Raw genomic sequence first — 18213 nt, 5'->3', positions numbered from 1 at the left:
TCCCCGTTCTTTTCTTCCTTTCTTTACAAATGGCAACCTCGCACGCTCACGCCCATCGCGTTTCTTCTCCCCGACGTGTCCGCGCGGGCCCCGCCGGCCGTTCCCAGCACGTGCGTGCACCCACCGTCGCCTCGATCATGCCCACCCCGCATGCGTTAAATGCAATTTGTGCGCATGGCATGTCGGGTGCGATCATACCAGCACTAATGCACCGGATCCCATCAGAACTCCGCAGTTAAGCGTGCTTGGGCGAGAGTAGTACTAAGTTGGGTGACCACTTGGGAAGTCCTCGTGTTGCACCCCTTTTTTATATTTCTTTTGCTCGTTACTTCAATTTCTCCCCGTTCTTTTCTTCCTTTCTTTACAAATGGCAACCTCGCACGCTCACGCCCATCGCGTTTCTTCTCCCCGACGTGTCCGCGCGGGCCCCGCCGGCCGTTCCCAGCACGTGCGTGCACCCACCGTCGCCTCGATCATGCCCACCCCGCATGCGTTAAATGCAATTTGTGCGCATGGCATGTCGGGTGCGATCATACCAGCACTAATGCACCGGATCCCATCAGAACTCCGCAGTTAAGCGTGCTTGGGCGAGAGTAGTACTAAGTTGGGTGACCACTTGGGAAGTCCTCGTGTTGCACCCCTTTTTTATATTTCTTTTGCTCGTTACTTCAATTTCTCCCCGTTCTTTTCTTCCTTTCTTTACAAATGGCAACCTCGCACGCTCACGCCCATCGCGTTTCTTCTCCCCGACGTGTCCGCGCGGGCCCCGCCGGCCGTTCCCAGCACGTGCGTGCACCCACCGTCGCCTCGATCATGCCCACCCCGCATGCGTTAAATGCAATTTGTGCGCATGGCATGTCGGGTGCGATCATACCAGCACTAATGCACCGGATCCCATCAGAACTCCGCAGTTAAGCGTGCTTGGGCGAGAGTAGTACTAAGTTGGGTGACCACTTGGGAAGTCCTCGTGTTGCACCCCTTTTTTATATTTCTTTTGCTCGTTACTTCAATTTCTCCCCGTTCTTTTCTTCCTTTCTTTACAAATGGCAACCTCGCACGCTCACGCCCATCGCGTTTCTTCTCCCCGACGTGTCCGCGCGGGCCCCGCCGGCCGTTCCCAGCACGTGCGTGCACCCACCGTCGCCTTGATCATGCCCACCCCGCATGCGTTAAATGCAATTTGTGCGCATGGCATGTCGGGTGCGATCATACCAGCACTAATGCACCGGATCCCATCAGAACTCCGCAGTTAAGCGTGCTTGGGCGAGAGTAGTACTAAGTTGGGTGATCACTTGGGAAGTCCTCGTGTTGCACCCCTTTTTTATATTTCTTTTGCTCGTTACTTCAATTTCTCCCCGTTCTTTTCTTCCTTTCTTTACAAATGGCAACCTCGCACGCTCACGCCCATCGCGTTTCTTCTCCCCGACGTGTCCGCGCGGGCCCCGCCGGCCGTTCCCAGCACGTGCGTGCACCCACCGTCGCCTCGATCATGCCCACCCCGCATGCGTTAAATGCAATTTGTGCGCATGGCATGTCGGGTGCGATCATACCAGCACTAATGCACCGGATCCCATCAGAACTCCGCAGTTAAGCGTGCTTGGGCGAGAGTAGTACTAAGTTGGGTGACCACTTGGGAAGTCCTCGTGTTGCACCCCTTTTTTATATTTCTTTTGCTCGTTACTTCAATTTCTCCCCGTTCTTTTCTTCCTTTCTTTACAAATGGCAACCTCGCACGCTCACGCCCATCGCGTTTCTTCTCCCCGACGTGTCCGCGCGGGCCCCGCCGGCCGTTCCCAGCACGTGCGTGCACCCACCGTCGCCTCGATCATGCCCACCCCGCATGCGTTAAATGCAATTTGTGCGCATGGCATGTCGGGTGCGATCATACCAGCACTAATGCACCGGATCCCATCAGAACTCCGCAGTTAAGCGTGCTTGGGCGAGAGTAGTACTAAGTTGGGTGACCACTTGGGAAGTCCTCGTGTTGCACCCCTTTTTTATATTTCTTTTGCTCGTTACTTCAATTTCTCCCCGTTCTTTTCTTCCTTTCTTTACAAATGGCAACCTCGCACGCTCACGCCCATCGCGTTTCTTCTCCCCGACGTGTCCGCGCGGGCCCCGCCGGCCGTTCCCAGCACGTGCGTGCACCCACCGTCGCCTCGATCATGCCCACCCCGCATGCGTTAAATGCAATTTGTGCGCATGGCATGTCGGGTGCGATCATACCAGCACTAATGCACCGGATCCCATCAGAACTCCGCAGTTAAGCGTGCTTGGGCGAGAGTAGTACTAAGTTGGGTGACCACTTGGGAAGTCCTCGTGTTGCACCCCTTTTTTATATTTCTTTTGCTCGTTACTTCAATTTCTCCCCGTTCTTTTCTTCCTTTCTTTACAAATGGCAACCTCGCACGCTCACGCCCATCGCGTTTCTTCTCCCCGACGTGTCCGCGCGGGCCCCGCCGGCCTTTCCCAGCACGTGCGTGCACCCACCGTCGCCTCGATCATGCCCACCCCGCATGCGTTAAATGCAATTTGTGCGCATGGCATGTCGGGTGCGATCATACCAGCACTAATGCACCGGATCCCATCAGAACTCCGCAGTTAAGCGTGCTTGGGCGAGAGTAGTACTAAGTTGGGTGACCACTTGGGAAGTCCTCGTGTTGCACCCCTTTTTTATATTTCTTTTGCTCGTTACTTCAATTTCTCCCCGTTCTTTTCTTCCTTTCTTTACAAATGGCAACCTCGCACGCTCACGCCCATCGCGTTTCTTCTCCCCGACGTGTCCGCGCGGGCCCCGCCGGCCGTTCCCAGCACGTGCGTGCACCCACCGTCGCCTCGATCATGCCCACCCCGCATGCGTTAAATGCAATTTGTGCGCATGGCATGTCGGGTGCGATCATACCAGCACTAATGCACCGGATCCCATCAGAACTCCGCAGTTAAGCGTGCTTGGGCGAGAGTAGTACTAAGTTGGATGATCACTTGGGAAGTCCTCGTGTTGCACCCCTTTTTTATATTTCTTTTGCTCGTTACTTCAATTTCTCCCCGTTCTTTTCTTCCTTTCTTTACAAATGGCAACCTCGCACGCTCACGCCCATCGCGTTTCTTCTCCCCGACGTGTCCGCGCGGGCCCCGCCGGCCGTTCCCAGCACGTGCGTGCACCCACCGTCGCCTCGATCATGCCCACCCCGCATGCGTTAAATGCAATTTGTGCGCATGGCATGTCGGGTGCGATCATACCAGCACTAATGCACCGGATCCCATCAGAACTCCGCAGTTAAGCGTGCTTCGGCGAGAGTAGTACTAAGTTGGATGATCACTTGGGAAGTCCTCGTGTTGCACCCCTTTTTTATATTTCTTTTGCTCGTTACTTCAATTTCTCCCCGTTCTTTTCTTCCTTTCTTTACAAATGGCAACCTCGCACGCTCACGCCCATCGCGTTTCTTCTCCCCGACGTGTCCGCGCGGGCCCCGCCGGCCGTTCCCAGCACGTGCGTGCACCCACCGTCGCCTCGATCATGCCCACCCCGCATGCGTTAAATGCAATTTGTGCGCATGGCATGTCGGGTGCGATCATACCAGCACTAATGCACCGGATCCCATCAGAACTCCGCAGTTAAGCGTGCTTGGGCGAGAGTAGTACTAAGTTGGGTGACCACTTGGGAAGTCCTCGTGTTGCACCCCTTTTTTATATTTCTTTTGCTCGTTACTTCAATTTCTCCCCGTTCTTTTCTTCCTTTCTTTACAAATGGCAACCTCGCACGCTCACGCCCATCGCGTTTCTTCTCCCCGACGTGTCCGCGCGGGCCCCGCCGGCCGTTCCCAGCACGTGCGTGCACCCACCGTCGCCTCGATCATGCCCACCTCGCATGCGTTAAATGCAATTTGTGCGCATGGCATGTCGGGTGCGATCATACCAGCACTAATGCACCGGATCCCATCAGAACTCCGCAGTTAAGCGTGCTTGGGCGAGAGTAGTACTAAGTTGGGTGACCACTTGGGAAGTCCTCGTGTTGCACCCCTTTTTTATATTTCTTTTGCTCGTTACTTCAATTTCTCCCCGTTCTTTCCTTCCTTTCTTTACAAATGGCAACCTCGCACGCTCACGCCCATCGCGTTTCTTCTCCCCGACGTGTCCGCGCGGGCCCCGCCGGCCGTTCCCAGCACGTGCGTGCACCCACCGTCGCCTCGATCATGCCCACCCCGCATGCGTTAAATGCAATTTGTGCGCATGGCATGTCGGGTGCGATCATACCAGCACTAATGCACCGGATCCCATCAGAACTCCGCAGTTAAGCGTGCTTGGGCGAGAGTAGTACTAAGTTGGGTGACCACTTGGGAAGTCCTCGTGTTGCACCCCTTTTTTATATTTCTTTTGCTCGTTACTTCAATTTCTCCCCGTTCTTTTCTTCCTTTCTTTACAAATGGCAACCTCGCACGCTCACGCCCATCGCGTTTCTTCTCCCCGACGTGTCCGCGCGGGCCCCGCCGGCCGTTCCCAGCACGTGCGTGCACCCACCGTCGCCTCGATCATGCCCAAGCCGCATGCGTTAAATGCAATTTGTGCGCATGGCATGTCGGGTGCGATCATACCAGCACTAATGCACCGATTCCCATCAGAACTCCGCAGTTAAGCGTGCTTGGGCGAGAGTAGTACTAAGTTGGGTGATCACTTGGGAAGTCCTCGTGTTGCACCCCTTTTTTATATTTCTTTTGCTCGTTACTTCAATTTCTCCCCGTTCTTTTCTTCCTTTCTTTACAAATGGCAACCTCGCACGCTCACGCCCATCGCGTTTCTTCTCCCCGACGTGTCCGCGCGGGCCCCGCCGGCCGTTCCCAGCACGTGCGTGCACCCACCGTCGCCTCGATCATGCCCACCCCGCATGCGTTAAATGCAATTTGTGCGCATGGCATGTCGGGTGCGATCATACCAGCACTAATGCACCGGATCCCATCAGAACTCCGCAGTTAAGCGTGCTTGGGCGAGAGTAGTACTAAGTTGGGTGACCACTTGGGAAGTCCTCGTGTTGCACCCCTTTTTTATATTTCTTTTGTTCGTTACTTCAATTTCTCCCCGTTCTTTTCTTCCTTTCTTTACAAATGGCAACCTCGCACGCTCACGCCCATCGCGTTTCTTCTCCCCGACGTGTCCGCGCGGGCCCCGCCGGCCGTTCCCAGCACGTGCGTGCACCCACCGTCGCCTCGATCATGCCCACCCCGCATGCGTTAAATGCAATTTGTGCGCATGGCATGTCGGGTGCGATCATACCAGCACTAATGCACCGGATCCCATCAGAACTCCGCAGTTAAGCGTGCTTGGGCGAGAGTAGTACTAAGTTGGGTGATCACTTGGGAAGTCCTCGTGTTGCACCCCTTTTTTATATTTCTTTTGCTCGTTACTTCAATTTCTCCCCGTTCTTTTCTTCCTTTCTTTACAAATGGCAACCTCGCACGCTCACGCCCATCGCGTTTCTTCTCCCCGACGTGTCCGCGCGGGCCCCGCCGGCCGTTCCCAGCACGTGCGTGCACCCACCGTCGCCTCGATCATGCCCACCCCGCATGCGTTAAATGCAATTTGTGCGCATGGCATGTCGGGTGCGATCATACCAGCACTAATGCACCGGATCCCATCAGAACTCCGCAGTTAAGCGTGCTTGGGCGAGAGTAGTACTAAGTTGGGTGACCACTTGGGAAGTCCTCGTGTTGCACCCCTTTTTTATATTTCTTTTGCTCGTTACTTCAATTTCTCCCCGTTCTTTTCTTCCTTTCTTTACAAATGGCAACCTCGCACGCTCACGCCCATCGCGTTTCTTCTCCCCGACGTGTCCGCGCGGGCCCCGCCGGCCGTTCCCAGCACGTGCGTGCACCCACCGTCGCCTCGATCATGCCCACCCCGCATGCGTTAAATGCAATTTGTGCGCATGGCATGTCGGGTGCGATCATACCAGCACTAATGCACCGGATCCCATCAGAACTCCGCAGTTAAGCGTGCTTGGGCGAGAGTAGTACTAAGTTGGGTGACCACTTGGGAAGTCCTCGTGTTGCACCCCTTTTTTATATTTCTTTTGCTCGTTACTTCAATTTCTCCCCGTTCTTTTCTTCCTTTCTTTACAAATGGCAACCTCGCACGCTCACGCACATCGCGTTTCTTCTCCCCGACGTGTCCGCGCGGGCCCCGCCGGCCGTTCCCAGCACGTGCGTGCACCCACCGTCGCCTCGATCATGCCCACCCCGCATGCGTTAAATGCAATTTGTGCGCATGGCATGTCGGGTGCGATCATACCAGCACTAATGCATCGGATCCCATCAGAACTCCGCAGTTAAGCGTGCTTGGGCGAGAGTAGTACTAAGTTGGGTGACCACTTGGGAAGTCCTCGTGTTGCACCCCTTTTTTATATTTCTTTTGCTCGTTACTTCAATTTCTCCCCGTTCTTTTCTTCCTTTCTTTACAAATGGCAACCTCGCACGCTCACGCCCATCGCGTTTCTTCTCCCCGACGTGTCCGCGCGGGCCCCGCCGGCCGTTCCCAGCACGTGCGTGCACCCACCGTCGCCTCGATCATGCCCACCCCGCATGCGTTAAATGCAATTTGTGCGCATGGCATGTCGGGTGCGATCATACCAGCACTAATGCACCGGATATCATCAGAACTCCGCAGTTAAGCGTGCTTGGGCGAGAGTAGTACTAAGTTGGGTGATCACTTGGGAAGTCCTCGTGTTGCACCCCTTTTTTATATTTCTTTTGCTCGTTACTTCAATTTCTCCCCGTTCTTTTCTTCCTTTCTTTACAAATGGCAACCTCGCACGCTCACGCCCATCGCGTTTCTTCTCCCCGACGTGTCCGCGCGGGCCCCGTCGCCTCGATCATGCCCACCCCGCATGCGTTAAATGCAATTTGTGCGCATGGCATGTCGGGTGCGATCATACCAGCACTAATGCACCGGATCCCATCAGAACTCCGCAGTTAAGCGTGCTTGGGCGAGAGTAGTACTAAGTTGGGTGACCACTTGGGAAGTCCTCGTGTTGCACCCCTTTTTTATATTTCTTTTGCTCGTTACTTCAATTTCTCCCCGTTCTTTTCTTCCTTTCTTTACAAATGGCAACCTCGCACGCTCACGCCCATCGCGTTTCTTCTCCCCGACGTGTCCGCGCGGGCCCCGCCGGCCGTTCCCAGCACGTGCGTGCACCCACCGTCGCCTCGATCATGCCCACCTCGCATGCGTTAAATTCAATTTGTGCGCATGGCATGTCGGGTGCGATCATACCAGCACTAATGCACCGGATCCCATCAGAACTCTGCAGTTAAGCGTGCTTGGGCGAGAGTAGTACTAAGTTGGGTGACCACTTGGGAAGTCCTCGTGTTGCACCCCTTTTTTATATTTCTTTTGCTCGTTACTTCAATTTCTCCCCATTCTTTTCTTCCTTTCTTTACAAATGGCAACCTCGCACGCTCACGCCCATCGCGTTTCTTCTCCCCGACGTGTCCGCGCGGGCCCCGCCGGCCGTTCCCAGCACGTGCGTGCACCCACCGTCGCCTCGATCATGCCCACCCCGCATGCGTTAAATGCAATTTGTGTGCATGGCATGTCGGGTGCGATCATACCAGCACTAATGCACCGATTCCCATCAGAACTCCGCAGTTAAGCGTGCTTGGGCGAGAGTAGTACTAAGTTGGGTGATCACTTGGTAAGTCCTCGTGTTGCACCCCTTTTTTATATTTCTTTTGCTCGTTACTTCAATTTCTCCCCGTTCTTTTCTTCCTTTCTTTACAAATGGCAACCTCGCACGCTCACGCCCATCGCGTTTCTTCTCCCCGACGTGTCCGCGCGGGCCCCGTCGCCTCGATCATGCCCACCCCGCATGCGTTAAATGCAATTTGTGCGCATGGCATGTCGGGTGCGATCATACCAGCACTAATGCACCGGATCCCATCAGAACTCCGCAGTTAAGCGTGCTTGGGCGAGAGTAGTACTAAGTTGGGTGACCACTTGGGAAGTCCTCGTGTTGCACCCCTTTTTTATATTTCTTTTGCTCGTTACTTCAATTTCTCCCCGTTCTTTTCTTCCTTTCTTTACAAATGGCAACCTCGCACGCTCACGCCCATCGCGTTTCTTCTCCCCGACGTGTCCGCGCGGGCCCCGCCGGCCGTTCCCAGCACGTGCGTGCACCCACCGTCGCCTCGATCATGCCCACCCCGCATGCGTTAAATGCAATTTGTGCGCATGGCATGTCGGGTGCGATCATACCAGCACTAATGCACCGGATCCCATCAGAACTCCGCAGTTAAGCGTGCTTGGGCGAGAGTAGTACTAAGTTGGGTGACCACTTGGGAAGTCCTCGTGTTGCACCCCTTTTTTATATTTCTTTTGCTCGTTACTTCAATTTCTCCCCGTTCTTTTCTTCCTTTCTTTACAAATGGCAACCTCGCACGCTCACGCCCATCGCGTTTCTTCTCCCCGACGTGTCCGCGCGGGCCCCGCCGGCCGTTCCCAGCACGTGCGTGCACCCACCGTCGCCTCGATCATGCCCACCCCGCATGCGTTAAATGCAATTTGTGCGCATGGCATGTCGGGTGCGATCATACCAGCACTAATGCACCGGATCCCATCAGAACTCCGCAGCTAAGCGTGCTTGGGCGAGAGTAGTACTAAGTTGGGTGACCACTTGGGAAGTCCTCGTGTTGCACCCCTTTTTTATATTTCTTTTGCTCGTTACTTCAATTTCTCCCCGTTCTTTTCTTCCTTTCTTTACAAATGGCAACCTCGCACGCTCACGCCCATCGCGTTTCTTCTCCCCGACGTGTCCGCGCGGGCCCCGCCGGCCGTTCCCAGCACGTGCGTGCACCCACCGTCGCCTCGATCATGCCCACCCCGCATGCGTTAAATGCAATTTGTGCGCATGGCATGTCGGGTGCGATCATACCAGCACTAATGCACCGGATCCCATCAGAACTCCGCAGTTAAGCGTGCTTGGGCGAGAGTAGTACTAAGTTGGGTGACCACTTGGGAAGTCCTCGTGTTGCACCCCTTTTTTATATTTCTTTTGCTCGTTACTTCAATTTCTCCCCGTTCTTTTCTTCCTTTCTTTACAAATGGCAACCTCGCACGCTCACGCCCATCGCGTTTCTTCTCCCCGACGTGTCCGCGCGGGCCCCGCCGGCCGTTCCCAGCACGTGCGTGCACCCACCGTCGCCTCGATCATGCCCACCCCGCATGCGTTAAATGCAATTTGTGCGCATGGCATGTCGGGTGCGATCATACCAGCACTAATGCACCGGATCCCATCAGAACTCCGCAGTTAAGCGTGCTTGGGCGAGAGTAGTACTAAGTTGGGTGACCACTTGGGAAGTCCTCGTGTTGCACCCCTTTTTTATATTTCTTTTGCTCGTTACTTCAATTTCTCCCCGTTCTTTTCTTCCTTTCTTTACAAATGGCAACCTCGCACGCTCACGCCCATCGCGTTTCTTCTCCCCGACGTGTCCGCGCGGGCCCCGCCGGCCGTTCCCAGCACGTGCGTGCACCCACCGTCGCCTCGATCATGCCCACCCCGCATGCGTTAAATGCAATTTGTGCGCATGGCATGTCGGGTGCGATCATACCAGCACTAATGCACCGGATCCCATCAGAACTCCGCAGTTAAGCGTGCTTGGGCGAGAGTAGTACTAAGTTGGGTGACCACTTGGGAAGTCCTCGTGTTGCACCCCTTTTTTATATTTCTTTTGCTCGTTACTTCAATTTCTCCCCGTTCTTTTCTTCCTTTCTTTACAAATGGCAACCTCGCACGCTCACGCCCATCGCGTTTCTTCTCCCCGACGTGTCCGCGCGGGCCCCGCCGGCCGTTCCCAGCACGTGCGTGCACCCACCGTCGCCTCGATCATGCCCACCCCGCATGCGTTAAATGCAATTTGTGCGCATGGCATGTCGGGTGCGATCATACCAGCACTAATGCACCGGATCCCATCAGAACTCCGCAGTTAAGCGTGCTTGGGCGAGAGTAGTACTAAGTTGGGTGACCACTTGGGAAGTCCTCGTGTTGCACCCCTTTTTTATATTTCTTTTGCTCGTTACTTCAATTTCTCCCCGTTCTTTTCTTCCTTTCTTTACAAATGGCAACCTCGCACGCTCACGCCCATCGCGTTTCTTCTCCCCGACGTGTCCGCGCGGGCCCCGCCGGCCGTTCCCAGCACGTGCGTGCACCCACCGTCGCCTCGATCATGCCCACCCCGCATGCGTTAAATGCAATTTGTGCGCATGGCATGTCGGGTGCGATCATACCAGCACTAATGCACCGGATCCCATCAGAACTCCGCAGTTAAGCGTGCTTGGGCGAGAGTAGTACTAAGTTGGGTGACCACTTGGGAAGTCCTCGTGTTGCACCCCTTTTTTATATTTCTTTTGCTCGTTACTTCAATTTCTCCCCGTTCTTTTCTTCCTTTCTTTACAAATGGCAACCTCGCACGCTCACGCCCATCGCGTTTCTTCTCCCCGACGTGTCCGCGCGGGCCCCGCCGGCCGTTCCCAGCACGTGTGTGCACCCACCGTCGCCTCGATCATGCCCACCCCGCATGCGTTAAATGCAATTTGTGCGCATGGCATGTCGGGTGCGATCATACCAGCACTAATGCACCGGATCCCATCAGAACTCCGCAGTTAAGCGTGCTTGGGCGAGAGTAGTACTAAGTTGGGTGACCACTTGGGAAGTCCTCGTGTTGCACCCCTTTTTTATATTTCTTTTGCTCGTTACTTCAATTTCTCCCCGTTCTTTTCTTCCTTTCTTTACAAATGGCAACCTCGCACGCTCACGCCCATCGCGTTTCTTCTCCCCGACGTGTCCGCGCGGGCCCCGCCGGCCGTTCCCAGCACGTGCGAGCACCCACCGTCGCCTCGATCATGCCCACCCCGCATGCGTTAAATGCAATTTGTGCGCATGGCATGTCGGGTGCGATCATACCAGCACTAATGCACCGGATCCCATCAGAACTCCGCAGTTAAGCGTGCTTGGGCGAGAGTAGTACTAAGTTGGGTGACCACTTGGGAAGTCCTCGTGTTGCACCCCTTTTTTATATTTCTTTTGCTCGTTACTTCAATTTCTCCCCGTTCTTTTCTTCCTTTCTTTACAAATGGCAACCTCGCACGCTCACGCCCATCGCGTTTCTTCTCCCCGACGTGTCCGCGCGGGCCCCGCCGGCCGTTCCCAGCACGTGCGTGCACCCACCGTCGCCTCGATCATGCCCACCCCGCATGCGTTAAATGCAATTTGTGCGCATGGCATGTCGGGTGCGATCATACCAGCACTAATGCACCGGATCCCATCAGAACTCCGCAGTTAAGCGTGCTTGGGCGAGAGTAGTACTAAGTTGGGTGACCACTTGGGAAGTCCTCGTGTTGCACCCCTTTTTTATATTTCTTTTGCTCGTTACTTCAATTTCTCCCCGTTCTTTTCTTCCTTTCTTTACAAATGGCAACCTCGCACGCTCACGCCCATCGCGTTTCTTCTCCCCGACGTGTCCGCGCGGGCCCCGCTGGCCGTTCCCAGCACGTGCGTGCACCCACCGTCGCCTCGATCATGCCCACCCCGCATGCGTTAAATGCAATTTGTGCGCATGGCATGTCGGGTGCGATCATACCAGCACTAATGCACAGGATCCCATCAGAACTCCGCAGTTAAGCGTGCTTGGGCGAGAGTAGTACTAAGTTGGGTGATCACTTGGGAAGTCCTCGTGTTGCACCCCTTTTTTATATTTCTTTTGCTCGTTACTTCAATTTCTCCCCGTTCTTTTCTTCCTTTCTTTACAAATGGCAACCTCGCACGCTCACGCCCATCGCGTTTCTTCTCCCCGACGTGTCCGCGCGGGCCCCGCCGGCCGTTCCCAGCACGTGCGTGCACCCACCGTCGCCTCGATCATGCCCACCCCGCATGCGTTAAATGCAATTTGTGCGCATGGCATGTCGGGTGCGATCATACCAGCACTAATGCACCGAATCCCATCAGAACTCCGCAGTTAAGCGTGCTTGGGCGAGAGTAGTACTAAGTTGGGTGACCACTTGGGAAGTCCTCGTGTTGCACCCCTTTTTTATATTTCTTTTGCTCGTTACTTCAATTTCTCCCCGTTCTTTTCTTCCTTTCTTTACAAATGGCAACCTCGCACGCTCACGCCTATCGCGTTTCTTCTCCCCGACGTGTCCGCGCGGGCCCCGCCGGCCGTTCCCAACACGTGCGTGCACCCACCGTCGCCTCGATCATGCCCACCCCGCATGCGTTAAATGCAATTTGTGCGCATGGCATGTCGGGTGCGATCATACCAGCACTAATGCACCGGATCCCATCAGAACTCCGCAGTTAAGCGTGCTTGGGCGAGAGTAGTACTAAGTTGGGTGACCACTTGGGAAGTCCTCGTGTTGCACCCCTTTTTTATATTTCTTTTGCTCGTTACTTCAATTTCTCCCCGTTCTTTTCTTCCTTTCTTTACAAATGGCAACCTCGCACGCTCACGCCCATCGCGTTTCTTCTCCCCGACGTGTCCGCGCGGGCCCCGCCGGCCGTTCCCAGCACGTGCGTGCACCCACCGTCGCCTCGATCATGCCCACCCCGCATGCGTTAAATGCAATTTGTGCGCATGGCATGTCGGGTGCGATCATACCAGCACTAATGCACCGGATCCCATCAGAACTCCGCAGTTAAGCGTGCTTGGGCGAGAGTAGTACTAAGTTGGGTGACCACTTGGGAAGTCCTCGTGTTGCACCCCTTTTTTATATTTCTTTTGCTCGTTACTTCAATTTCTCCCCAACCTCGCACGCACACGCCCATCGCGTTTCTTCTCCCCGACGTGTCCGCGCGGGCCCCGCCGGCCGTTCCCAGCACGTGCGTGCACCCACCGTCGCCTCGATCATGCCCACCCCGCATGCGTTAAATGCAATTTGTGCGCATGGCATGTCGGGTCCGATCATACCAGCACTAATGCACCGGATCCCATCAGAACTCCGCAGTTAAGCGTGCTTGTGCGAGAGTAGTACTAAGTTGGGTGACCACTTGGGAAGTCCTCGTGTTGCACCCCTTTTTTATATTTCTTTTGCTCGTTACTTCAATTTCTCCCCGTTCTTTTCTTCCTTTCTTTACAAATGGCAACCTCGCACGCTCACGCCCATCGCGTTTCTTCTCCCCGACGTGTCCGCGCGGGCCCCGCCGGCCGTTCCCAGCACGTGCGTGCACCCACCGTCGCCTCGATCATGCCCACCCCGCATGCGTTAAATGCAATTTGTGCGCATGGCATGTCGGGTGCGATCATACCAGCACTAATGCACCGGATCCCATCAGAACTCCGCAGTTAAGCGTGCTTGGGCGAGAGTAGTACTAAGTTGGGTGATCACTTGGGAAGTCCTCGTGTTGCACCCCTTTTTTATATTTCTTTTGCTCGTTACTTCAATTTCTCCCCGTTCTTTTCTTCCTTTCTTTACAAATGGCAACCTCGCACGCTCACGCCCATCGCGTTTCTTCTCCCCGACGTGTCCGCGCGGGCCCCGCCGGCCGTTCCCAGCACGTGCGAGCACCCACCGTCGCCTCGATCATGCCCACCCCGCATGCGTTAAATGCAATTTGTGCGCATGGCATGTCGGGTGCGATCATACCAGCACTAATGCACCGGATCCCATCAGAACTCCGCAGTTAAGCGTGCTTGGGCGAGAGTAGTACTAAGTTGGGTGACCACTTGGGAAGTCCTCGTGTTGCACCCCTTTTTTATATTTCTTTTGCTCGTTACTTCAATTTCTCCCCGTTCTTTTCTTCCTTTCTTTACAAATGGCAACCTCGCACGCTCACGCCCATCGCGTTTCTTCTCCCCGACGTGTCCGCGCGGGCCCCGCCGGCCGTTCCCAGCACGTGCGTGCACCCACCGTCGCCTCGATCATGCCCACCCCGCATGCGTTAAATGCAATTTGTGCGCATGGCATGTCGGGTGCGATCATACCAGCACTAATGCACCGGATCCCATCAGAACTCCGCAGTTAAGCGTGCTTGGGCGAGAGTAGTACTAAGTTGGGTGACCACTTGGGAAGTCCTCGTGTTGCACCCCTTTTTTATATTTCTTTTGCTCGTTACTTCAATTTCTCCCCGTTCTTTTCTTCCTTTCTTTACAAATGGCAACCTCGCACGCTCACGCCCATCGCGTTTCTTCTCCCCGACGTGTCCGCGCGGGCCCCGCTGGCCGTTCCCAGCACGTGCGTGCACCCACCGTCGCCTCGATCATGCCCACCCCGCATGCGTTAAATGCAATTTGTGCGCATGGCATGTCGGGTGCGATCATACCAGCACTAATGCACAGGATCCCATCAGAACTCCGCAGTTAAGCGTGCTTGGGCGAGAGTAGTACTAAGTTGGGTGATCACTTGGGAAGTCCTCGTGTTGCACCCCTTTTTTATATTTCTTTTGCTCGTTACTTCAATTTCTCCCCGTTCTTTTCTTCCTTTCTTTACAAATGGCAACCTCGCACGCTCACGCCCATCGCGTTTCTTCTCCCCGACGTGTCCGCGCGGGCCCCGCCGGCCGTTCCCAGCACGTGCGTGCACCCACCGTCGCCTCGATCATGCCCACCCCGCATGCGTTAAATGCAATTTGTGCGCATGGCATGTCGGGTGCGATCATACCAGCACTAATGCACCGAATCCCATCAGAACTCCGCAGTTAAGCGTGCTTGGGCGAGAGTAGTACTAAGTTGGGTGACCACTTGGGAAGTCCTCGTGTTGCACCCCTTTTTTATATTTCTTTTGCTCGTTACTTCAATTTCTCCCCGTTCTTTTCTTCCTTTCTTTACAAATGGCAACCTCGCACGCTCACGCCTATCGCGTTTCTTCTCCCCGACGTGTCCGCGCGGGCCCCGCCGGCCGTTCCCAACACGTGCGTGCACCCACCGTCGCCTCGATCATGCCCACCCCGCATGCGTTAAATGCAATTTGTGCGCATGGCATGTCGGGTGCGATCATACCAGCACTAATGCACCGGATCCCATCAGAACTCCGCAGTTAAGCGTGCTTGGGCGAGAGTAGTACTAAGTTGGGTGACCACTTGGGAAGTCCTCGTGTTGCACCCCTTTTTTATATTTCTTTTGCTCGTTACTTCAATTTCTCCCCGTTCTTTTCTTCCTTTCTTTACAAATGGCAACCTCGCACGCTCACGCCCATCGCGTTTCTTCTCCCCGACGTGTCCGCGCGGGCCCCGCCGGCCGTTCCCAGCACGTGCGTGCACCCACCGTCGCCTCGATCATGCCCACCCCGCATGCGTTAAATGCAATTTGTGCGCATGGCATGTCGGGTGCGATCATACCAGCACTAATGCACCGGATCCCATCAGAACTCCGCAGTTAAGCGTGCTTGGGCGAGAGTAGTACTAAGTTGGGTGACCACTTGGGAAGTCCTCGTGTTGCACCCCTTTTTTATATTTCTTTTGCTCGTTACTTCAATTTCTCCCCAACCTCGCACGCACACGCCCATCGCGTTTCTTCTCCCCGACGTGTCCGCGCGGGCCCCGCCGGCCGTTCCCAGCACGTGCGTGCACCCACCGTCGCCTCGATCATGCCCACCCCGCATGCGTTAAATGCAATTTGTGCGCATGGCATGTCGGGTCCGATCATACCAGCACTAATGCACCGGATCCCATCAGAACTCCGCAGTTAAGCGTGCTTGTGCGAGAGTAGTACTAAGTTGGGTGACCACTTGGGAAGTCCTCGTGTTGCACCCCTTTTTTATATTTCTTTTGCTCGTTACTTCAATTTCTCCCCGTTCTTTTCTTCCTTTCTTTACAAATGGCAACCTCGCACGCTCACGCCCATCGCGTTTCTTCTCCCCGACGTGTCCGCGCGGGCCCCGCCGGCCGTTCCCAGCACGTGCGTGCACCCACCGTCGCCTCGATCATGCCCACCCCGCATGCGTTAAATGCAATTTGTGCGCATGGCATGTCGGGTGCGATCATACCAGCACTAATGCACCGGATCCCATCAGAACTCCGCAGTTAAGCGTGCTTGGGCGAGAGTAGTACTAAGTTGGGTGATCACTTGGGAAGTCCTCGTGTTGCACCCCTTTTTTATATTTCTTTTGCTCGTTACTTCAATTTCTCCCCGTTCTTTTCTTCCTTTCTTTACAAATGGCAACCTCGCACGCTCACGCCCATCGCGTTTCTTCTCCCCGACGTGTCCGCGCGGGCCCCGCCGGCCGTTCCCAGCACGTGCGTGCACCCACCGTCGCCTCGATCATGCCCACCCCGCATGCGTTAAATGCAATTTGTGCGCATGGCATGTCGGGTGCGATCATACCAGCACTAATGCACCGGATCCCATCAGAACTCCGCAGTTAAGCGTGCTTGGGCGAGAGTAGTACTAAGTTGGGTGACCACTTGGGAAGTCCTCGTGTTGCACCCCTTTTTTATATTTCTTTTGCTCGTTACTTCAATTTCTCCCCGTTCTTTTCTTCCTTTCTTTACAAATGGCAACCTCGCACGCTCACGCCCATCGCGTTTCTTCTCCCCGACGTGTCCGCGCGGGCCCCGCCGGCCGTTCCCAGCACGTGCGTGCACCCACCGTCGCCTCGATCATGCCCACCCCGCATGCGTTAAATGCAATTTGTGCGCATGGCATGTCGGGTGCGATCATACCAGCACTAATGCACCGGATCCCATCAGAACTCCGCAGTTAAGCGTGCTTGGGCGAGAGTAGTACTAAGTTGGGTGATCACTTGGGAAGTCCTCGTGTTGCACCCCTTTTTTATATTTCTTTTGCTCGTTACTTCAATTTCTCCCCGTTCTTTTCTTCCTTTCTTTACAAATGGCAACCTCGCACGCTCACGCCCATCGCGTTTCTTCTCCCCGACGTGTCCGCGCGGGCCCCGCCGGCCGTTCCCAGCACGTGCGTGCACCCACCGTCGCCTCGATCATGCCCACCCCGCATGCGTTAAATGCAATTTGTGCGCATGGCATGTCGGGTGCGATCATACCAGCACTAATGCACCGGATCCCATCAGAACTCCGCAGCTAAGCGTGCTTGGGCGAGAGTAGTACTAAGTTGGGTGACCACTTGGGAAGTTCTCGTGTTGCACCCCTTTTTTATATTTCTTTTGCTCGTTACTTCAATTTCTCCCCGTTCTTTTCTTCCTTTCTTTACAAATGGCAACCTCGCACGCTCACGCCCATCGCGTTTCTTCTCCCCGACGTGTCCGCGCGGGCCCCGCCGGCCGTTCCCAGCACGTGCGTGCACCCACCGTCGCCTCGATCATGCCCACCCCGCATGCGTTAAATGCAATTTGTGCGCATGGCATGTCGGGTGCGATCATACCAGCACTAATGCACCGGATCCCATCAGAACTCCGCAGTTAAGCGTGCTTGGGCGAGAGTAGTACTAAGTTGGGTGACCACTTGGGAAGTCCTCGTGTTGCACCCCTTTTTTATATTTCTTTTGCTCGTTACTTCAATTTCTCCCCAACCTCGCACGCTCACGCCCATCGCGTTTCTTCTCCCCGACGTGTCCGCGCGGGCCCCGCCGGCCGTTCCCAGCACGTGCGTGCACCCACCGTCGCCTCGATCATGCCCACCCCGCATGCGTTAAATGCAATTTGTGCGCATGGCATGTCGGGTGCGATCATACCAGCACTAATGCACCGGATCCCATCAGAACTCCGCAGTTAAGCGTGCTTGGGCGAGAGTAGTACTAAGTTGGGTGACCACTTGGGAAGTCCTCGTGTTGCACCCCTTTTTTATATTTCTTTTGCTCGTTACTTCAATTTCTCCCCGTTCTTTTCTTCCTTTCTTTACAAATGGCAACCTCGCACGCTCACGCCCATCGCGTTTCTTCTCCCCGACGTGTCCGCGCGGGCCCCGCCGGCCGTTCCCAGCACGTGCGTGCACCCACCGTCGCCTCGATCATGCCCACCCCGCATGCGTTAAATGCAATTTGTGCGCATGGCATGTCGGGTGCGATCATACCAGCACTAATGCACCGGATCCCATCAGAACTCCGCAGTTAAGCGTGCTTGGGCGAGAGTAGTACTAAGTTGGGTGATCACTTGGGAAGTCCTCGTGTTGCACCCCTTTTTTATATTTCTTTTGCTCGTTACTTCAATTTCTCCCCGTTCTTTTCTTCCTTTCTTTACAAATGGCAACCTCGCACGCTCACGCCCATCGCGTTTCTTCTCCCCGACGTGTCCGCGCGGGCCCCGCCGGCCGTTCCCAGCACGTGC

General features: G+C 55.2%; 51 non-coding genes and 3 pseudogenes across 51 annotated transcripts; all 54 read left to right on the top strand.

The window, feature by feature from the left end:
* Positions 1–184: 184 nt before the first annotated feature.
* LOC147781661 (5S ribosomal RNA) lies at positions 185–303 on the top strand. Its single transcript, XR_015419114.1, has one exon. It is a non-coding gene; the product is annotated as a 5S ribosomal RNA (ribosomal RNA).
* Positions 304–522: 219 nt separating this feature from the next.
* LOC147781660 (5S ribosomal RNA) lies at positions 523–641 on the top strand. Its single transcript, XR_015419113.1, has one exon. It is a non-coding gene; the product is annotated as a 5S ribosomal RNA (ribosomal RNA).
* A 219-nt stretch (positions 642–860) lies between these two features.
* LOC147781659 (5S ribosomal RNA) lies at positions 861–979 on the top strand. The gene has a single exon (XR_015419112.1). It is a non-coding gene; the product is annotated as a 5S ribosomal RNA (ribosomal RNA).
* Positions 980–1198: 219 nt separating this feature from the next.
* Positions 1199–1317, top strand: LOC147781658 (5S ribosomal RNA). Its single transcript, XR_015419132.1, has one exon. It is a non-coding gene; the product is annotated as a 5S ribosomal RNA (ribosomal RNA).
* A 219-nt stretch (positions 1318–1536) lies between these two features.
* LOC147781657 (5S ribosomal RNA) lies at positions 1537–1655 on the top strand. The gene has a single exon (XR_015419110.1). It is a non-coding gene; the product is annotated as a 5S ribosomal RNA (ribosomal RNA).
* Positions 1656–1874: 219 nt separating this feature from the next.
* Positions 1875–1993, top strand: LOC147781656 (5S ribosomal RNA). Its single transcript, XR_015419109.1, has one exon. It is a non-coding gene; the product is annotated as a 5S ribosomal RNA (ribosomal RNA).
* A 219-nt stretch (positions 1994–2212) lies between these two features.
* Positions 2213–2331, top strand: LOC147781655 (5S ribosomal RNA). Its single transcript, XR_015419108.1, has one exon. It is a non-coding gene; the product is annotated as a 5S ribosomal RNA (ribosomal RNA).
* Positions 2332–2550: 219 nt separating this feature from the next.
* Positions 2551–2669, top strand: LOC147781654 (5S ribosomal RNA). Its single transcript, XR_015419107.1, has one exon. It is a non-coding gene; the product is annotated as a 5S ribosomal RNA (ribosomal RNA).
* A 219-nt stretch (positions 2670–2888) lies between these two features.
* LOC147781653 (5S ribosomal RNA) lies at positions 2889–3007 on the top strand. Its single transcript, XR_015419140.1, has one exon. It is a non-coding gene; the product is annotated as a 5S ribosomal RNA (ribosomal RNA).
* A 219-nt stretch (positions 3008–3226) lies between these two features.
* LOC147781652 (5S ribosomal RNA) lies at positions 3227–3345 on the top strand (annotated as a pseudogene).
* A 219-nt stretch (positions 3346–3564) lies between these two features.
* Positions 3565–3683, top strand: LOC147781651 (5S ribosomal RNA). The gene has a single exon (XR_015419106.1). It is a non-coding gene; the product is annotated as a 5S ribosomal RNA (ribosomal RNA).
* A 219-nt stretch (positions 3684–3902) lies between these two features.
* LOC147781650 (5S ribosomal RNA) lies at positions 3903–4021 on the top strand. The gene has a single exon (XR_015419198.1). It is a non-coding gene; the product is annotated as a 5S ribosomal RNA (ribosomal RNA).
* A 219-nt stretch (positions 4022–4240) lies between these two features.
* On the top strand, positions 4241–4359 carry LOC147781649 (5S ribosomal RNA). Its single transcript, XR_015419197.1, has one exon. It is a non-coding gene; the product is annotated as a 5S ribosomal RNA (ribosomal RNA).
* Positions 4360–4578: 219 nt separating this feature from the next.
* LOC147781648 (5S ribosomal RNA) lies at positions 4579–4697 on the top strand (annotated as a pseudogene).
* Positions 4698–4916: 219 nt separating this feature from the next.
* On the top strand, positions 4917–5035 carry LOC147781647 (5S ribosomal RNA). The gene has a single exon (XR_015419196.1). It is a non-coding gene; the product is annotated as a 5S ribosomal RNA (ribosomal RNA).
* A 219-nt stretch (positions 5036–5254) lies between these two features.
* LOC147781646 (5S ribosomal RNA) lies at positions 5255–5373 on the top strand. Its single transcript, XR_015419131.1, has one exon. It is a non-coding gene; the product is annotated as a 5S ribosomal RNA (ribosomal RNA).
* Positions 5374–5592: 219 nt separating this feature from the next.
* On the top strand, positions 5593–5711 carry LOC147781645 (5S ribosomal RNA). Its single transcript, XR_015419195.1, has one exon. It is a non-coding gene; the product is annotated as a 5S ribosomal RNA (ribosomal RNA).
* Positions 5712–5930: 219 nt separating this feature from the next.
* On the top strand, positions 5931–6049 carry LOC147781644 (5S ribosomal RNA). Its single transcript, XR_015419193.1, has one exon. It is a non-coding gene; the product is annotated as a 5S ribosomal RNA (ribosomal RNA).
* Positions 6050–6268: 219 nt separating this feature from the next.
* Positions 6269–6387, top strand: LOC147781643 (5S ribosomal RNA). The gene has a single exon (XR_015419134.1). It is a non-coding gene; the product is annotated as a 5S ribosomal RNA (ribosomal RNA).
* Positions 6388–6606: 219 nt separating this feature from the next.
* On the top strand, positions 6607–6725 carry LOC147781642 (5S ribosomal RNA). The gene has a single exon (XR_015419149.1). It is a non-coding gene; the product is annotated as a 5S ribosomal RNA (ribosomal RNA).
* A 186-nt stretch (positions 6726–6911) lies between these two features.
* Positions 6912–7030, top strand: LOC147781641 (5S ribosomal RNA). Its single transcript, XR_015419191.1, has one exon. It is a non-coding gene; the product is annotated as a 5S ribosomal RNA (ribosomal RNA).
* Positions 7031–7249: 219 nt separating this feature from the next.
* Positions 7250–7368, top strand: LOC147781640 (5S ribosomal RNA). Its single transcript, XR_015419123.1, has one exon. It is a non-coding gene; the product is annotated as a 5S ribosomal RNA (ribosomal RNA).
* Positions 7369–7587: 219 nt separating this feature from the next.
* Positions 7588–7706, top strand: LOC147781639 (5S ribosomal RNA; annotated as a pseudogene).
* A 186-nt stretch (positions 7707–7892) lies between these two features.
* On the top strand, positions 7893–8011 carry LOC147781638 (5S ribosomal RNA). The gene has a single exon (XR_015419190.1). It is a non-coding gene; the product is annotated as a 5S ribosomal RNA (ribosomal RNA).
* Positions 8012–8230: 219 nt separating this feature from the next.
* LOC147781637 (5S ribosomal RNA) lies at positions 8231–8349 on the top strand. Its single transcript, XR_015419189.1, has one exon. It is a non-coding gene; the product is annotated as a 5S ribosomal RNA (ribosomal RNA).
* A 219-nt stretch (positions 8350–8568) lies between these two features.
* LOC147781636 (5S ribosomal RNA) lies at positions 8569–8687 on the top strand. The gene has a single exon (XR_015419116.1). It is a non-coding gene; the product is annotated as a 5S ribosomal RNA (ribosomal RNA).
* Positions 8688–8906: 219 nt separating this feature from the next.
* LOC147781635 (5S ribosomal RNA) lies at positions 8907–9025 on the top strand. Its single transcript, XR_015419188.1, has one exon. It is a non-coding gene; the product is annotated as a 5S ribosomal RNA (ribosomal RNA).
* A 219-nt stretch (positions 9026–9244) lies between these two features.
* On the top strand, positions 9245–9363 carry LOC147781634 (5S ribosomal RNA). The gene has a single exon (XR_015419187.1). It is a non-coding gene; the product is annotated as a 5S ribosomal RNA (ribosomal RNA).
* A 219-nt stretch (positions 9364–9582) lies between these two features.
* On the top strand, positions 9583–9701 carry LOC147781633 (5S ribosomal RNA). The gene has a single exon (XR_015419186.1). It is a non-coding gene; the product is annotated as a 5S ribosomal RNA (ribosomal RNA).
* A 219-nt stretch (positions 9702–9920) lies between these two features.
* Positions 9921–10039, top strand: LOC147781632 (5S ribosomal RNA). The gene has a single exon (XR_015419185.1). It is a non-coding gene; the product is annotated as a 5S ribosomal RNA (ribosomal RNA).
* Positions 10040–10258: 219 nt separating this feature from the next.
* LOC147781631 (5S ribosomal RNA) lies at positions 10259–10377 on the top strand. Its single transcript, XR_015419184.1, has one exon. It is a non-coding gene; the product is annotated as a 5S ribosomal RNA (ribosomal RNA).
* A 219-nt stretch (positions 10378–10596) lies between these two features.
* On the top strand, positions 10597–10715 carry LOC147781630 (5S ribosomal RNA). The gene has a single exon (XR_015419183.1). It is a non-coding gene; the product is annotated as a 5S ribosomal RNA (ribosomal RNA).
* Positions 10716–10934: 219 nt separating this feature from the next.
* LOC147781629 (5S ribosomal RNA) lies at positions 10935–11053 on the top strand. The gene has a single exon (XR_015419182.1). It is a non-coding gene; the product is annotated as a 5S ribosomal RNA (ribosomal RNA).
* A 219-nt stretch (positions 11054–11272) lies between these two features.
* On the top strand, positions 11273–11391 carry LOC147781628 (5S ribosomal RNA). The gene has a single exon (XR_015419180.1). It is a non-coding gene; the product is annotated as a 5S ribosomal RNA (ribosomal RNA).
* Positions 11392–11610: 219 nt separating this feature from the next.
* On the top strand, positions 11611–11729 carry LOC147781627 (5S ribosomal RNA). Its single transcript, XR_015419145.1, has one exon. It is a non-coding gene; the product is annotated as a 5S ribosomal RNA (ribosomal RNA).
* A 219-nt stretch (positions 11730–11948) lies between these two features.
* LOC147781626 (5S ribosomal RNA) lies at positions 11949–12067 on the top strand. Its single transcript, XR_015419139.1, has one exon. It is a non-coding gene; the product is annotated as a 5S ribosomal RNA (ribosomal RNA).
* A 219-nt stretch (positions 12068–12286) lies between these two features.
* Positions 12287–12405, top strand: LOC147781625 (5S ribosomal RNA). Its single transcript, XR_015419179.1, has one exon. It is a non-coding gene; the product is annotated as a 5S ribosomal RNA (ribosomal RNA).
* A 219-nt stretch (positions 12406–12624) lies between these two features.
* Positions 12625–12743, top strand: LOC147781624 (5S ribosomal RNA). The gene has a single exon (XR_015419178.1). It is a non-coding gene; the product is annotated as a 5S ribosomal RNA (ribosomal RNA).
* A 190-nt stretch (positions 12744–12933) lies between these two features.
* LOC147781623 (5S ribosomal RNA) lies at positions 12934–13052 on the top strand. Its single transcript, XR_015419151.1, has one exon. It is a non-coding gene; the product is annotated as a 5S ribosomal RNA (ribosomal RNA).
* Positions 13053–13271: 219 nt separating this feature from the next.
* LOC147781622 (5S ribosomal RNA) lies at positions 13272–13390 on the top strand. Its single transcript, XR_015419130.1, has one exon. It is a non-coding gene; the product is annotated as a 5S ribosomal RNA (ribosomal RNA).
* A 219-nt stretch (positions 13391–13609) lies between these two features.
* Positions 13610–13728, top strand: LOC147781621 (5S ribosomal RNA). The gene has a single exon (XR_015419177.1). It is a non-coding gene; the product is annotated as a 5S ribosomal RNA (ribosomal RNA).
* A 219-nt stretch (positions 13729–13947) lies between these two features.
* LOC147781620 (5S ribosomal RNA) lies at positions 13948–14066 on the top strand. Its single transcript, XR_015419176.1, has one exon. It is a non-coding gene; the product is annotated as a 5S ribosomal RNA (ribosomal RNA).
* A 219-nt stretch (positions 14067–14285) lies between these two features.
* LOC147781619 (5S ribosomal RNA) lies at positions 14286–14404 on the top strand. The gene has a single exon (XR_015419143.1). It is a non-coding gene; the product is annotated as a 5S ribosomal RNA (ribosomal RNA).
* A 219-nt stretch (positions 14405–14623) lies between these two features.
* LOC147781618 (5S ribosomal RNA) lies at positions 14624–14742 on the top strand. Its single transcript, XR_015419138.1, has one exon. It is a non-coding gene; the product is annotated as a 5S ribosomal RNA (ribosomal RNA).
* Positions 14743–14961: 219 nt separating this feature from the next.
* Positions 14962–15080, top strand: LOC147781617 (5S ribosomal RNA). Its single transcript, XR_015419175.1, has one exon. It is a non-coding gene; the product is annotated as a 5S ribosomal RNA (ribosomal RNA).
* A 219-nt stretch (positions 15081–15299) lies between these two features.
* LOC147781616 (5S ribosomal RNA) lies at positions 15300–15418 on the top strand. The gene has a single exon (XR_015419174.1). It is a non-coding gene; the product is annotated as a 5S ribosomal RNA (ribosomal RNA).
* A 190-nt stretch (positions 15419–15608) lies between these two features.
* On the top strand, positions 15609–15727 carry LOC147781615 (5S ribosomal RNA). Its single transcript, XR_015419150.1, has one exon. It is a non-coding gene; the product is annotated as a 5S ribosomal RNA (ribosomal RNA).
* A 219-nt stretch (positions 15728–15946) lies between these two features.
* LOC147781614 (5S ribosomal RNA) lies at positions 15947–16065 on the top strand. Its single transcript, XR_015419129.1, has one exon. It is a non-coding gene; the product is annotated as a 5S ribosomal RNA (ribosomal RNA).
* Positions 16066–16284: 219 nt separating this feature from the next.
* On the top strand, positions 16285–16403 carry LOC147781613 (5S ribosomal RNA). Its single transcript, XR_015419173.1, has one exon. It is a non-coding gene; the product is annotated as a 5S ribosomal RNA (ribosomal RNA).
* A 219-nt stretch (positions 16404–16622) lies between these two features.
* Positions 16623–16741, top strand: LOC147781612 (5S ribosomal RNA). Its single transcript, XR_015419128.1, has one exon. It is a non-coding gene; the product is annotated as a 5S ribosomal RNA (ribosomal RNA).
* Positions 16742–16960: 219 nt separating this feature from the next.
* LOC147781611 (5S ribosomal RNA) lies at positions 16961–17079 on the top strand. The gene has a single exon (XR_015419105.1). It is a non-coding gene; the product is annotated as a 5S ribosomal RNA (ribosomal RNA).
* A 219-nt stretch (positions 17080–17298) lies between these two features.
* Positions 17299–17417, top strand: LOC147781610 (5S ribosomal RNA). The gene has a single exon (XR_015419172.1). It is a non-coding gene; the product is annotated as a 5S ribosomal RNA (ribosomal RNA).
* A 190-nt stretch (positions 17418–17607) lies between these two features.
* Positions 17608–17726, top strand: LOC147781609 (5S ribosomal RNA). The gene has a single exon (XR_015419171.1). It is a non-coding gene; the product is annotated as a 5S ribosomal RNA (ribosomal RNA).
* A 219-nt stretch (positions 17727–17945) lies between these two features.
* LOC147781608 (5S ribosomal RNA) lies at positions 17946–18064 on the top strand. Its single transcript, XR_015419127.1, has one exon. It is a non-coding gene; the product is annotated as a 5S ribosomal RNA (ribosomal RNA).
* Positions 18065–18213: the final 149 nt, after the last annotated feature.

Source organism: Cucurbita pepo, unplaced genomic scaffold, assembly GCF_057944985.1.
Source record: "Cucurbita pepo subsp. pepo isolate OVF unplaced genomic scaffold, ASM5794498v1 scafford_153, whole genome shotgun sequence".
Taxonomy (NCBI): Eukaryota; Viridiplantae; Streptophyta; class Magnoliopsida; order Cucurbitales; family Cucurbitaceae; genus Cucurbita; species Cucurbita pepo.
Note: the sequence above shows the minus strand (reverse complement) of the source record. Positions and strands in the feature narration are given on the sequence as shown.